Source organism: Enhydra lutris, unplaced genomic scaffold (assembly GCF_002288905.1).
Source record: "Enhydra lutris kenyoni isolate GAN:26980312 unplaced genomic scaffold, ASM228890v2 scaffoldscaffold2, whole genome shotgun sequence".
NCBI lineage: Eukaryota > Metazoa > Chordata > Mammalia > Carnivora > Mustelidae > Enhydra > Enhydra lutris.
The window spans coordinates 55,469,563-55,484,250 of NW_019154086.1; the positions used below are offsets into that span (position 1 = coordinate 55,469,563).

At 39.6% G+C, this 14,688-nt stretch overlaps 1 pseudogene; it reads right to left on the reverse strand.

The window, feature by feature from the left end:
- Positions 1–477: 477 nt before the first annotated feature.
- LOC111146356 lies at positions 478–10,120 on the reverse strand (annotated as a pseudogene).
- Between the last annotated feature and the right edge of the window lie 4,568 nt (positions 10,121–14,688).

Genomic DNA, 14,688 nt, shown 5'->3' on the forward strand with positions numbered 1-14,688 from the left:
ACAAGTAACAACTATATACAAAAAAAGTTATAAAATTATCCTTGGTTTTACAATGATAAATGAAAAACATTAAAATTCTCCAATTGAACAAGGTGTGCAAGGAACTTTATGTTGTTCTTTTTTTGTGAAACAGTGAGAGCAATATAACTTATGAGATATAAAGACAGGAGCTGAATATCACAAATAGAGAAAGGGGGTGTTTTCACAGAACCAGTATTTTTTCCCCATTTCTTGTCCGTTTGATGTCAATTAAAACATACCACTGGTCATTTAGCTAAAAAAAAAAAAAAATGCAGTATGCTTCTGCACATACACCATTACATTATATGCAATAAAGGAATGAGGAATGGGAAAATGAAAGAATCGAGAAAAACTACTGTAGCATTCAGGATGTGGTGGAAGCAAATTGCAGTTTTCAAATTGACAATGTCCTCTTTGGTCTGGAGGAACAGAGTTTTGAAGTACCACGTTCCATTTTTAGTAAACACCTCCTGTCTGCTGCTGGAACACATCACATCAATTTTATCTTCATCTTCCATCTCCAACTGTGCAGGAGTGTCTGTTTCATTGATTGTCTGCTCATCAAATTGGAATCAGCCTCATTGACAAGCTGTCATTCACAGTACGCTTTCATTAGTTTACTAAGTGTTGTGAGCCTGCCTTTTCATCTCAAATGGTACTTCAGAATCATCCTGCTCCATCACCTTCAAATTAATATGGTCGTTGTCCTCAGTCCTGACTCCTTCCTTGGACTTTTTATTGGCCCTGGTGAGCCCCAGAGACTCCTCAGCTGCCACTCCACAAAAGAGGTGCCAGGTCCACACTGAATGAGCACACAGCAGGACCAGGAGCCGCTTAAGAGAAGCAGCTCATGATGTCTCTTCAGATACAACACCGAAGGCACAATCCACTAAAGAAATAGTTGATAAGCTGGTCTTCATTAGAGTTAAAAGCTTCTCCTCTTCATAGGATACAGTCAAGAGAATGAAAGGACAAGCCACAGACTTGGAGAAAATATTTACAAAATACATATATGATAAAGGACTTATCTAAAATACACAATGAATGGGACACCTGGGTGACTCAGTGGGTTAAAGCCTCTGCCTTCTGCTCAGGTCATGATCCCAGGGTCCTGGGATTGAGCCCCGCATCAGGCTCTCTGCTCAGCGGGGAGCCTGCTTCCCCCTCTTTCTCTCTGCCTGCCTCTCTGCCTACTTGTGATCTCTGCCTGTCAAATAAGTAAATATATATATATATATATATATATATATATATATATATATAAAGTAAAATATACAAAGAACTCTTAAATCTCAAGAATAAGGATATTAATAACCTAATTTTCAAAAGACTGAAGACTTGAACAGACACCTCACTGAAGAAGATATACCAGTGACAAATAAGCACCTGTATAAACAATAATGAGCTACTACTACACACTTATTAGAATGGCCGAGACCCCAAATGCTGTTAAGATATGGGGCAACAGGAACTCTCATTCATTTCTGGTGAGAATATAAAATGATACAGCCACTTTGGAAGACATTTTGGCAATTTCTTACAAAACTAAACATACTCTTAACTATATGATCTAGCGATTCCACTTCTTAGTATTTACCCAAAGGAGTTGAAAACTTATGTCCACATAAAAACTTGCATGGGGCGGGGGACCGCATGGCTCAGTCATTAAGCATCTGTCTTTGGCTCAGGTCATGATCCCAGGATTCTGGGATCCAGCCCTGCATCAGGGTCCCTGCTCAGCGGGGAAGCCTGCTTCTCCCTCTCCCACACTCCCCGCTTGTATTCCTTCTCTCACTGAGTCTCTCTGTCAAATAAATAAATTCTTAAAAAAAAAAACTTGCATGGGGACGATCACAGGAGCTTTGTTTACAATTGCCAGAATTCGGAGGTCATGACGTCCTTGGTGAATGGAAAAACAAACTGTAGTCCATCTAGACAATGGACTGTCGTGCAGTGTTTTTGCTTTTTTTTTTTTTTTTTTAAAGAGCTATCAAGCCATGGAAAAAAACATAGAAGAAACTTAAATGCATGTCACTAAGTAAAAGAAGTAGTAAAAGGCAACATATGGTATGATTCCCACTATGTGATATTTTGGAAAAAAAACAAAATTATGAAAAAAGTAAAGGACCAGTGATTGCCAGAGTTTGTGGGGGGTGGGCAAGAAGGGATGAAGGGAGTACACAGGATTTTTAGGGTGTAAATCTATTCTATATGTATTATAAGGATAGATACATGTCATTATACATTTGTTGAAACCCAGAGAATGTATAACACTGAGTGAACCCTAATGTATAGTATGAATTTTGGGTGACAATGATGTATCAATGTGGGTGCAATGTACCACTCTACATAGGTTGAGAGTGAAAGAGGCTGTATAGGGAAGGAAGGCAAGGGCTATAGGGGAACCTCAGACCTCAATTTTCCTGTGAACCTCAAACTAAAGTCTACTTTATTTATTTTATTTCTTTTCAGTGTTCCAAATCACACACACAACTACAAAGGAAAAAGTCTATTAAAAACAGAATTAAACATTTATAGAATCTGAAGTGTCTCTAAGAAATCCTCAGTCATCTAAACTAGTTTGAAACCCACCAAGTGACACTTTTCTTCATTTTATAACTAATAACAACATAGTAAAAAAATCACAATATATTACTATATTGCCAGGGTTCCTGGGTGGTTCAGTGAGTTAAAACCTCTGCCTTCAGCTCAGGTCATGATCCCAGGGTCCTGGGATCGAACCCCACATCGGGCTCTCTGCTCAGCAGGAAGCCTGCTTCCCCCTGCCTTTCTGCCTACTTGTGATCTCTGTCTGTCAAATAAATAAACAAAATCTTAAAAAAAAAAAAAGTTTACTATATTGCAATATATATAATATAGACAGGTTAACAATACAGTTCACACTTCTCAAGGAACTTTACTAAATGTTTGCAACATTATCTTCTTTGTTTTTCACTGTAGCCTTATGAGTCAAGTATTATCTTAACTCACTTTATGTATATGTACAGGAAAGATCAGTGAGTTACTTGAGGTCACAGAACTAGTAAATGGAAGAACCATGTCAACCCAAAAGTGTCCCATGTCAAGCTGGCCCTCTTTTTGAAAACATGTCCTATAGGGTTAATAAGATTGAAACTAGCAGAAAGTTTAAAGCTTGTTTTTCAGAGAACTGTTTCTCCCTAATCATCTATTGTGTCTTTTTAGACCCTACTAGCAAATCCACTAGCTGGCTCTGCAGAAGCCTGGACTCAAGGTCAACTGATATGGTTTCAGCCTATGAACAAGGCCATTTCTGAGATAATGAGCCTAAGACCCTAAGACCCCATCCAGTTTTACTGGCTCTCAGAGCATAGCCCCTTCTACTTGTCCTAAAATAACCTCTTGATTTCAAGGGCTGAATTTTGCCACATTCTGATGATATTAAGTCTCTACCCCAAAGTTAACATGGGATGCGTGTTACATGTGCTCATTCAATGTGCAGATTCCACTTTCCTCATGAATATTCATAAGTTTCCCTGTCCTTTTCATCAACATGTATGTAATCTCAAGCCCTAAGGATCATTTAAATTTGTTCTCTCCCCGTTCAGGGAGGCAGATTTATGGCTTGTCCCCCTGTCTCTTTTCCTTGTTTTGGCTGCCTCTTTAAATAAGCTGTTTCCTTCTCGCAAACCTGATGTCTCAGTGATGGATTTGCTGCACATCAGGAGATGGACTTGGATTTGATTACATTTTATTCTAGTCTTTTATTCTGTGGGGTTGAGCAGGACTTAGAACAACCCATATGAGAAGAAGGGGGAAAAAAAAAGACTGAGTACACACAGTCCATCTGTCCCTTTAAAGGACTTTGCTTCATGAATTTTCCAGAAAGCTGTCTGACGGGTGCTGGCTGGGCCTCTTCTGTTTGGAGAGCAGAGAACAAATCTGGTGCTGCCCAAAAGGGCCCTATCTACCTCTTGGGTGAACAAAACTAGAAAGTGCTGAAGAGGCCATTGAAAGAATATCCTCAGGGCGCCTGGGTGGCTCAGTGGTTTAAGCCTCTGACTTCAGCTCAGGTCATGGTCTTGGGGTCCTGGGATCAAACCCCGCATCGGGCTCCCTTAGCAGGGAGCCTGCTTCCCCCTCTTTCTCTGCCTGCCTCTCTGCCTACTTGTGATCTCTCTCTGTCAAATAAATAAATAAAATCTAAAAAAAAAAAAAAAAAAAAGAAAGAAAGAATATCCTCTTATTTCCTTTTCTCCACTCAGGTACCCACACATGTTCTCTGAGATGCTGCTCTGTGAAGACGTTGTTCTCGACGCTGGAAGTCTAGGAATGGATAAAACAGGAAAGGGTCATATTCCAGTAGGGGAAACAGCAAATGCCAATGAAGGCCTGGAGTTGAGAATGCAGATGCATGGAAGCAGCCAAAGCTGCCTGTGGTTGAACCCTAGCGAACCTGGGGAAAGGCTCTGTAGGAGTGGTCAGGCAGGAGGAGCAGTCCTGGTAGCCTGGGAGGGCCAGCCACAGGACAGAAGTCTTATTCACATTTTATTCCTCTCACATGTTTCCTCCTGATCTGCTTTCAGCTTCCTCCCATTGATGCCTGTGTGTTGACCTCAAGGCAGATGGAAACCCTGTGGCTACCAGGGGGTGAGGTTTGACTGGTACCATAGCCTGTCAGGAAAGCGTATTAGGTTAAAAAGAGAGAGGAGTGGAAGATACAATGGAGCTCTGTTTCCTGAGCCACAGAGCTGGCACCAGGTTCTATTGAAGGAGGCACAATCCGAAGCCTTATTTCCAATTTATGCTGCCCACCAAGGTCTCTTCATGGAGAAGAGTTCTGGAAGAAGACAGTTAGATTCATTTTTGCCGTATCAAGTGTGTGTACAATGCTTTAGAAGTGGGGGGCTTTTTGGAGAGCTGTGTTTAGCTGCTTCTTGGATAGTTTTCCAAATAAGGAGTTTTGGCATCTAACTCCCTAGGGGTTCCTGGTTCATCCTTTATTTCCAATAAGACTGAAATTCTGTGTTCCCTCACACTGTCATTCCTCTCTCTTGCTTAGGCGTTCTCTGTCCTGGCTAACTTTTTCAGATTCCTCATTTCCAGGCACAGAGTCACTTTCATCAGAGAGATTTCTGATGAAATCTTCCATCAGAAACCATCCCAGGCTGACATCAGTTGGGCTTTTTCTTTTTTTAAATCTCATAGAGGCTTCTGTGTACTGAAAACAATACTTACAGTAGTCTGTGTTATCGCTGACATTCAATAGCCTACAGTTATAATTTGAAAAACATACTTTCTCTAAGCTTTTAAATATAATAACAAATATCTAGTAAATTTAGAATTTTTAGTTTGAAATTAAATGAAGCTTGTATTTATTGTTAGGTTAGTTTTTACATTTGGCAAACAAAATTTGCATAATCCTTTAGATACTACATGTAAAAGTATTTTATATTTAAATGTATATAATTCAACAAATGTATATATAAATATGATAATTCTAATGTTCTTATGTATTTAAACACATCTATAGACCTGGTTACTTGCATTCCCATAAACACTCATATAATGGATTTCCTCAAGAATCTCAAGCACTTAAGAAAGCAGATATACAAACCATATAAACATACCTTCCTAAACATATAAACAACTTTAATAAAGCTAAAAATAAAACATATACATTTATATATAATTCTCTTTAGCATTTCAGCATCTTAAAACAAAACTCACCAAAGCAATCTTGAGAAAGAGGAATAAAGCTGGAAGTATCACAGTCCCAGAGCTCAAGATATACAACAAAGTGAGAATAATCAAAACGGTATTGTACTGGCACAAAAATACACATAGACCAATGAAACAGAATAAAAAGCCCATGCTTGTATGGTCAATTAATCTCTGACAAAGGAGACAAGAATGTACAACAGGAAAAAGACAGTCTCTTCAACAAAGTGTTGGGAAAACTAGACAGCGACATGCAAAATAATAAAACTGAATCACTTTCTCATACCAAACACAGAAATAAACTCAAAATGGATTAAACACCTAAATAAGAGACCTGAAACCATAAAATCCTTAAAACAAAATATAAGCAGTAATCTCTTGGACATCAGCCTTAGCAACATATTTATGGATATGTCCCCTGAGGTAAGAGAAATAAAAACACAAATAAACTATTGGGACTACACCAAAATAAAAAGCTTTTGCACAGCAAAGGAAACCAACAACAAAACAAAAAGGTAGCCTAGAGAATGAGAAAATATATTTGCAAATGATATATCTACTAAGGGGTTAATATCCAAAACATATATTTTAAAAACTTATAAAACTCAACACACACAAAAAAATAGTAAGATTCAAAAATGGGCAGAGGACCTGAACAGACATTTTTCCAAAGAAGACATACAGTTGAACCAATAGACATAGGAAAAGATTCTCAACATCACTCATCATCAGGGAAATGAAAATCAAAACCGCAGAGAGATACCACTTTGCACCAGCCACAATGACTAGCATCAAAAAGACAAGAAACAACAAGTATTGGAGAGGATGTGGAGAAAAGGAAAAACTTGTGCATTGTTGGTGGGAATGTAAACTTGTGCAACCACTATGGGCCGGAAGTTCCTCAAAAACTGAAAAATGAAAATACTGTATGACCCAATAGTTCCACTACTGGGTATTTACCCAAAGAAAGCAAAAACACTAATTTGAAAAGATATATGCACCCCTATGTTAATTGTACCATTATTTTTAATAGCCAAGATACAGAAGCAACCCAGCTGTCCATCAATATGTGAATGGGTGATGCAGATGTGGTATTTATATACAATGGAATATTACTCAGTCACAAAAAAGAATGAGGTCTTGCCCTTTGCAACACTGTGGATGGACCTAGAGGGTATTATGCTAAGTGGAACAATTCTGACAGAAGAAGACAAATAGCATATGATTTCACTTATCTGTGCAATTTAAGAAACAAAACAAAGGGGGGGGGCAAAAATAAATGGAGGATGGCTCAATCAGTTAAGCATCTGACCCTTGATTTCAGCTCAGGTCATGATTTCAGAGTTGTAGGATGAAGCCCTGCATCAGGCTGTGCACTGGGTGTGGAGCCCGCTTAAAATTCTCCCTCTTCCTCTGCTCTTCCCCTACCCTCCCTGGGGCTATAAACAAACAAACAAACAAACAAACAAATGAACAATAAAAGGCAAACAGTCTTAATTACAGAGAATGAACTGGTGGTTGCCAGAGGGGAGATGTGTGGGGGGATGGAAGAAAGAGAAAGGAAATGAAGAGGTACAAAGTTCCAGTTCTAAAATAAATAAGTCACAGAGATGGAAAAGTTCAGCATAGGGAATATAGTCAGTAATACTGTAATAATGTAATAGTGGCAGATAGTGACTATACTTATGATCGTGGTGAGCATTGAGTAATGCTCAGACTTGTCAAACCAACATGTTGTACACTTGAAACCAATGCAACATGGTATATCAAGTATACCTCAATAATAATTTTTAAGAAGAATTTAAAAAACCCCTAAACTCATAAATTTAGGAAATCAGGTAACACTAAGTACCGAACTGCATGTAAAGGGGTAAAAATGACTAAGCCTGACAAATACTTCTGTTAAAATAATTTGTTTACTATGTTAGTTTCTCTTAAATGTCTTTAATATAAAGAATATACAAAGCAGTAAAATTATTTTTAAACTTTCTATATTTGCATAAACATAAATTTATATGAAAAAAGCATCGTATCTATTTTTTCCTTATCTCTGTGTTCCTGTGTGTGTGTGTGTGTGTGTGTGTGTGTGTGTGTGTGTAGTCTCAGGTTTACAAAGTTACTTAATTAACAAAGTGGAACAAAACCTTTATTTCAGAAGCAGCACAGTAGCTGAGATTATGCACTTGGAGTTGTTGGTCAGAGATTTGACACCAATGCTATCGATTTGGGGTTCTTTGCCAGTGGTCAAGGAATTATAAAACTTGTAAGATGTGAACCAATACAAAGCACACCCCAAAAAGAGTCAGCTCAGGTGTATAGGGTAAGGCTCTTTTCAAGGGCTCTGCTCTGTCACTGGAGAACCTTCTTGTATGTCAATTCGGTGAATCACTTAATTTGCCTTCTTTCCAGTTTCATTCTTACCCAAATTTTCATCATATTTGCTTGCAACATTTTATCACTTGACTTGGATAGACAAATACTGTAACATACACCAGATTTTGAACTCTTTGCCTCCTGTTTGGAATAAATACAACTGTGCAAGATTGTATCTTCTATTGCATTAGCAATCACCATTATTTCAGCTTGGCAATGCAGCAAGACACACATAAATGGACTAAAGTTCACTGAAACCATAAGTATTAGCTTCCTAGAAATTGCCATTACAGAGTCTCACAAATTGGGCTGCTTATTGTATCACAGTTCTAAAGGCTAGAAGTCCCAAATTGAGGTGTCAGCAGAGCCATGCTCTCTCTGACACCTGCAGGAAAGAACCCTTCTTTGCCTCTTCCTAGCTTCCGGTGATTTCCTGGCCACCTCTGGTATTCCCTGACTTGTAGTTGCATCTCTCCATGTTCATGTGGTGTTTTTCCTGTGTCTCTGTCTCTCCACATGGCATCCTTTTTATAAAGACACCAGTCATTGGATTAGAGGTCCAGCCTGTTCTAGCATGACTACAGCTTAACTAATGATATCTGCAATGACTTCATCTCAAAATCAGTTCCTATTCTGAGGAACTGGGTGTAAGACTTTAATGGGGTCTTTTTCAAGGACATGATGGAATCCGTAAGCCATGGAAGAATTAATATTAAGGATCCTGGTCATATTAAGTGGAATTTCTCAACTGTGGCACAACTGAAAGTTGGGACTGGAAAATGCTTTGCTGCAGAGGGCTGTCTTGTGCATTGTAGAATGTTTAGATGCATCTCTAGCTTCTACCTGCTAGGTCCCAATAGCATCTTCTTAGCATCCAGCTGTGACAGCCATACATGTCCCCAGACATTTCCAAGTGTCTCCTGGGGTTGGGGTTGGTAGTAAAAATTGCCTTCTATTGAGAACAACAGGTAAAGGAGAGAGAGAGAGAACATGAGCAGGGGGCCAGAGGGAGAGGGAGAAGCAGGCTCCCCATTGAGCAGGGCTAGGGTTACGTAAATAACACTTCACCACTTTTGCAAGTCTTGGAATTGTGGGAGAAATATTTTGTTTATGTAGAATTATCTTGATTTGGCTACCTAATCATAGCCCCACAAGCAATCTTCCAAACAGAAGCACAGGAGACAGTAGACTTGACCAAAGAAATGAAAAATTCAAGAGCATTCTGGAAATAAAAAGTAGGATATGCTAGGAGAGACACACACTGAGCTGGTGAGATCCAATCTGCCCAGCTAGCATCATTCACCATGTTGACTTTGGTGGAGCCTGTGGCAAAGTTTGTTCCTCTACAGATGTGGAAAACATCAGATGAATCCACTTCAGGGATATGGCTGCAGAGATAGAAAGCTCTGCCAGTATTCCCAAATCTATTTGCCAGGCATTGTCAACATTGTCTTCTTCCGGCCCTGGAAACAAATCTTCCTGTTTGGATCTAACTCTATTATTTTTAACCCAAACAGGGATAATGGACAATGATGTAAGTAAAATATGGGGATTTCTGAGAAATGATTCCAGAAAACTGTCATCAGAAATATGTAAATCTGAGGAAATAAAAACACAACGGAGTTTTAAAAGACACCCAATTCCAGTCACTAAACCCTTTCCTTCCAACTCTTCAATCACTAAGCCACGATTCCACTTGCCAGAGGCCCATGATTTCATAACTCAACCCCTTGCACTCTTGAACAATGCCAATAATTATTTCAATTTTGTTACTTTCCCGGAACTTGTTCTGGTTCTATTTTCTGGATCAATGTATTATTTTCCTTGTTACTATACCTTTCCTGGTTACTAACCTCTCTGACCATAACAAATCACCACAAATTTGGTGGCTTTAAACAGCAGAAACTTCTTTCCCAGTTTTGGAAGCTTGAAGTCCAAAATCAAGGTTGTCACATGACTCACCCCTTCTGAAGGCTCTACGGGCAATCAGTTCTTTCCCTTGTCTAGTTTTTGATGGCTCCAGCATTCCTTGATTTGATGTCACAACACTCCAGTCTCTATTTCCATGGTCACTCTGCTTTTTCCCTCTTCTATGTATGTCTTAGAAAGACACCTTTCATTGGATTTAGGGCATCCTATGATAATCCAGGATGATCTTATGTCAAGGTCGTTATTTTACATGACATCTGCATAGACCTATTTTCCAGATAAGATCACATTCGGGGTGCCTGGGTGGCTCAGAGGGTTAAGACTCTGCCTTCGGCTCAGGTCATGACTGCAAGGTCCTGGGATCGAGCCCCGCATCAGGCTCTCTGCTCAGCAGGGAGCCTGCCTCCCCCCTCTCTCTGCCTCTTTCTCTGCCTCCTTGTGATCTCTGTCAAATAAATAAATAAGATCTTTAAAAAAAAAACACATTCTGAGGTTTTAGGGATTCAGCTGTGGACCTCACTACCCCACAAAAGAATGAAATGAACTGTTTAGAAACACCGAAGGCTGAAATGCTGAAATGGTAGCTTTTCATAGGGTTGTTGTCCCTGGCAAAATAGCGAAGTACTCAATGAGTGTTAGCTGTTTTTATTATCATTACTGTATTGTACTTTGGCATTTTCAATGTGTGACCAGTGACTCATTTGATACAATCCTTATAATCCCACAGTCAGGTAGGTATTAGGTCAGGGGACCCAAATTTGGCAATAGTTGCCTCATATTATCACCATATTATTTTAAGGATTAATTTTTATTTGCCCTTCCTCTTCTCCACACTGATTTGAAACTGTTTCAAAATACATATATTTAACACTATATCAAATACTAATTATGTACTATACAGTGACTAACTGAACATAATAAAAAAATACATACACTTAAAAAGTCATAAATTGAGACAATCAGAACCAAATAAATGGTTGGCATTCATACCAACCATAATGGTAAATTCAGTTCCATTAACTGGGTGTCATAGTTGGGTCTTACAAAAAATCTTAACAGTGGTTTTTCTGGATGATGGGATAATGGGTTAATTTTTGATGCCTCTCTTTCCCTTGTTTTCAGTCCTTGCATACTTTACAACTTTTCTAGGATAACCATGTATTATTTATCATTTTTTAAAAGATTTTATTTATTTATTTGACAGACAGAGATCACAAGTAGGCAGAGAGGCAGGCAGGGCGGGGCAGGGGAGAAGCAGGCTCCCCGCTGAGCAGAGAGCCTGATTCGGGACTCAATTCCAGGACCCTGAGATCATGACCTGAGCCGAAGGCAGAGGCTTAACCCACTGAGCCACCCAGGCGCCCCTATCATTTTTATAACTGGAAAGTAACTGCTTAATTGGACCTGGCCTTCTTGATAGTCAAGGCAAGAAGGGAAAATCAGTCATTTAGTTAATAAGAATCAGAGAGGAGGTAGTAGGTCAGTTCCTCCAGGAAAGTACCAGTTTTCCTAGCACTGGCTTTTACTTGTACTCTGACCTCAGCATATTTCTTAACAAAGGCACTGACTGTGCCCACAAATGCTTCTTGCAGAATTGTTCCAAACCAGCAGAAGTTCTAAGTGATCCTATAATGGGCTAAGATGATGTGGCCCAAGAATAGATGCTCATTAAATGGACCATGTGTCCTTAGTCATTTACTCTGGAAGATTGCTGTGAAATGAGCACTCAAGTGAGTAGAAAGGCATGGGTCCTGGGTCTGGTTCATCGGCACTGGGTTTGAAAGTGTGCCCATAGCTGGCTGTAATAGCTTAGAGTATCTGAGGATGAGAAATAAAATACGTGTTTAAGTTTTACAATATTCATATTGTATTTTCATTGATAAAGATTTAAAGTAAGAAATTCAAAGTTACTGACTGAAGAAAGATTTTATTTGGAAACCACACGAAAAGGCAGCAGAGACAAATAGATCGTGAAAATAGAGGAGAGAATTTTCTCCCTTAGATGAAAGGCCACCCTCAAGCAGCTGGTTAGGAACCAAGTTGGACCTCAGTTCTTTGTTTCGAATTTCAGATCATGAGATTTTCAAACATACACAAAACAAGACAGGAGAGTGTAATGAACTTCAGTTTCGACACTGAGCAACATATCAGTGTCACATTGCCTATCATCCATATCCAAGATAGCCTATCCTTACATATGTAATCAAAGTATAAAATGAATTATAATAACCACATTTCTAAATTTTATTTCATATTCATGACATTACTTCATGATATTTCATGTTTTTAAATACATGCAGATAGGTTAATTTGCCTGTCAAATCTCTCTAGGAAAAGGATTTTATTAATGCCTCCCTCTGTGACTATCTCTCAGGACCCAGGACGGTGGGCAGCTGGAACAGTACTTGATAAATGCTATCTGCTGTGAGATGTGTGGTGAACACCATAAACCCAACGGCAGAAAGATGCATGTGAGATGGTAAAAAAGAAATGTTGGGGCACCTGGGTGGCTCAGTGGGTTAAAGCTTCTGCCTTCGGCTCAGGTCATAATCCCAGGGTCCTGGGATCGAGCCCTGCATCGCGCTCCTTGCTCGGTGGAGAGCCTGCTTCCCTTCCTCTCTCTCTGCCGACTTCTCTGCCTACTTGTGATCTTTCTCTCTGTCAAATAAATAAATAAAATCTTTAAAAATAATAAAAATAAAAAAGAAATAAATGGCATGTCACTGTAATAATTGTATGGTCAAAAAATTATTATATACTTAGCTGTTCTAAAAACTAGTCATCAAAGAGTTCATCTAATGACCCCATTGCCTCTCATCCACTGCTTTGTTCAATAAACTAAGCCACACATGAGCTCCAAACTCATGAAATCATTTGTTTTCTTTCTATTCATCTTTTGCCCCTGTTGAAATGTTCTCTGATGTGTTTAGGTTTTGAAACTTGATGAGAGTGAATGGAAATTCGTTCAAGTCTGGCTTTGTTAAGTGTTTACTTCATAAGTGATTCTTGGTTTTCTTTGTTTCTGTTTTTAAACTGATATACAGAGAAAAACTTTCCCCTCCCTACCCAAGAATGTGCCCCCCTCCACTGTGGTCAAGATCCAAGGCAAAAAATAATCTTGCTGAAACAGTCAAAACTATGCTAGCTGAGGAAAGAATTCTCCAGAATTTCACTGCATGTAGTATGTATACAGGTAAACAGATGTTTACCTGTTCACTCTGAGAGAAGCTGGAACTACATCAAAAACCCATGATAGGAACAGCTTTGAACCTCATGCAGAGGGAGGAGTTCAGGAAAATTTGGGGTTCCCCTAGAGACCCTCCTCCTGAAGCTATATTTAAACTTAGGAAATGTTTTTTCTTGGCTGAGTCAGTACCCTGAACCAGTTTCTATCAGGCCGCAGAAGGGTCTGTCTGGGCTATGCTGGGAATTTCTATCACCTGCTTCTTTTGTCTCTCTTGGTAAAGAAATGAGGCCTGTGTAGTTTCAGTGAGTCACCTGACATCTCTGGGCCTCAGTTTCCCCATTTGAAATTACTTCTAATGCTGACTTGCTGTGATTCCTACTCAGTCTTTTGCACAGAGACTCATAGGGTGTTGTGTCCCTTGGCATACAGCAGGAAGTTTTCAACCTCCCCAGAAGCATATGCCCATCAGCTCTTGAGACATCAGGTCTCAAACTGTTGTTGTCTTTGGTTTATACAAGATGGTGGCTTCTGATGACATTTTGGGGATAGAACCTAGTCAAATCAGATATAATCAAAAACACCTTGACAGGCCTGGAGTTCCCTTGGGGAATACGTTCTATCCTTCCAAGGGATTTGTAAATTAAAGTTAGCTCTCAGATGAAGAAGCAAGAAGCATCTTCTCTCCCCGGACAGTTCCAGCCACGTCTAGGCAGCTACAGAACTGGCTTGGCTTCTCAGAAACCCATGGGGACAGACAGAAAGGGGGAATAAAATTCCAGGCTATCTTTAAGCTATATGAGTCTTCTGGAACCTTTCAAGTTCTGGCAAGTCCTTTGGGTCATGACGTAGTATGAGATCTGCTGAAGCAACATTAAGTCTAAGGAGAGAATTCAGGGATGTCCATTTTGGTGTCCTCTTTAAGGAGGGCTCTCTGCCATCTCTGATGGCAGGTCATGGCTGTTAATACTATAGAGCAAGATGGCGGAACTCTAGTCAGGAGGCCCATGCTGCCTTCCAACCACCACTGCTGCCACCTCCTCCGGTTTATATTCCAGAAAGTTCTTTTGTTCTCACTGTTTAGCAAAAAAGAACGACATAAAGTTCCCCTGCATACCTTGTTCAATTGGAGAATTTTAATACTTTCCATGTACCATTGTAAAACCAAGGACAATTTTATAACTTTTTGTATATAGTTGTTACGTGTAGGGCAATCTCTGTAAGCAGGGACAAATGATTCCAAAGGAAATGAATCCTAGCCGGTTTTCCCCTTAAGTCAAGAGTCTTGTTGTTTAAATAAACTTCTTGTTAAAAGAAAAAGGGAAAAACAGAAAGCCAACGCTAAGGAGAAAGGACTTTAACCTTTGTGTGTTTTATTCTCTTTCAGGACATGGGAAGGCCAAGTCGTCCCGGACGGCACACTGGGCCTCTGCTTCTGTCGGAGACAAGCCCAGCCGGATTTTTCTCTGCCCAGCAAGAGG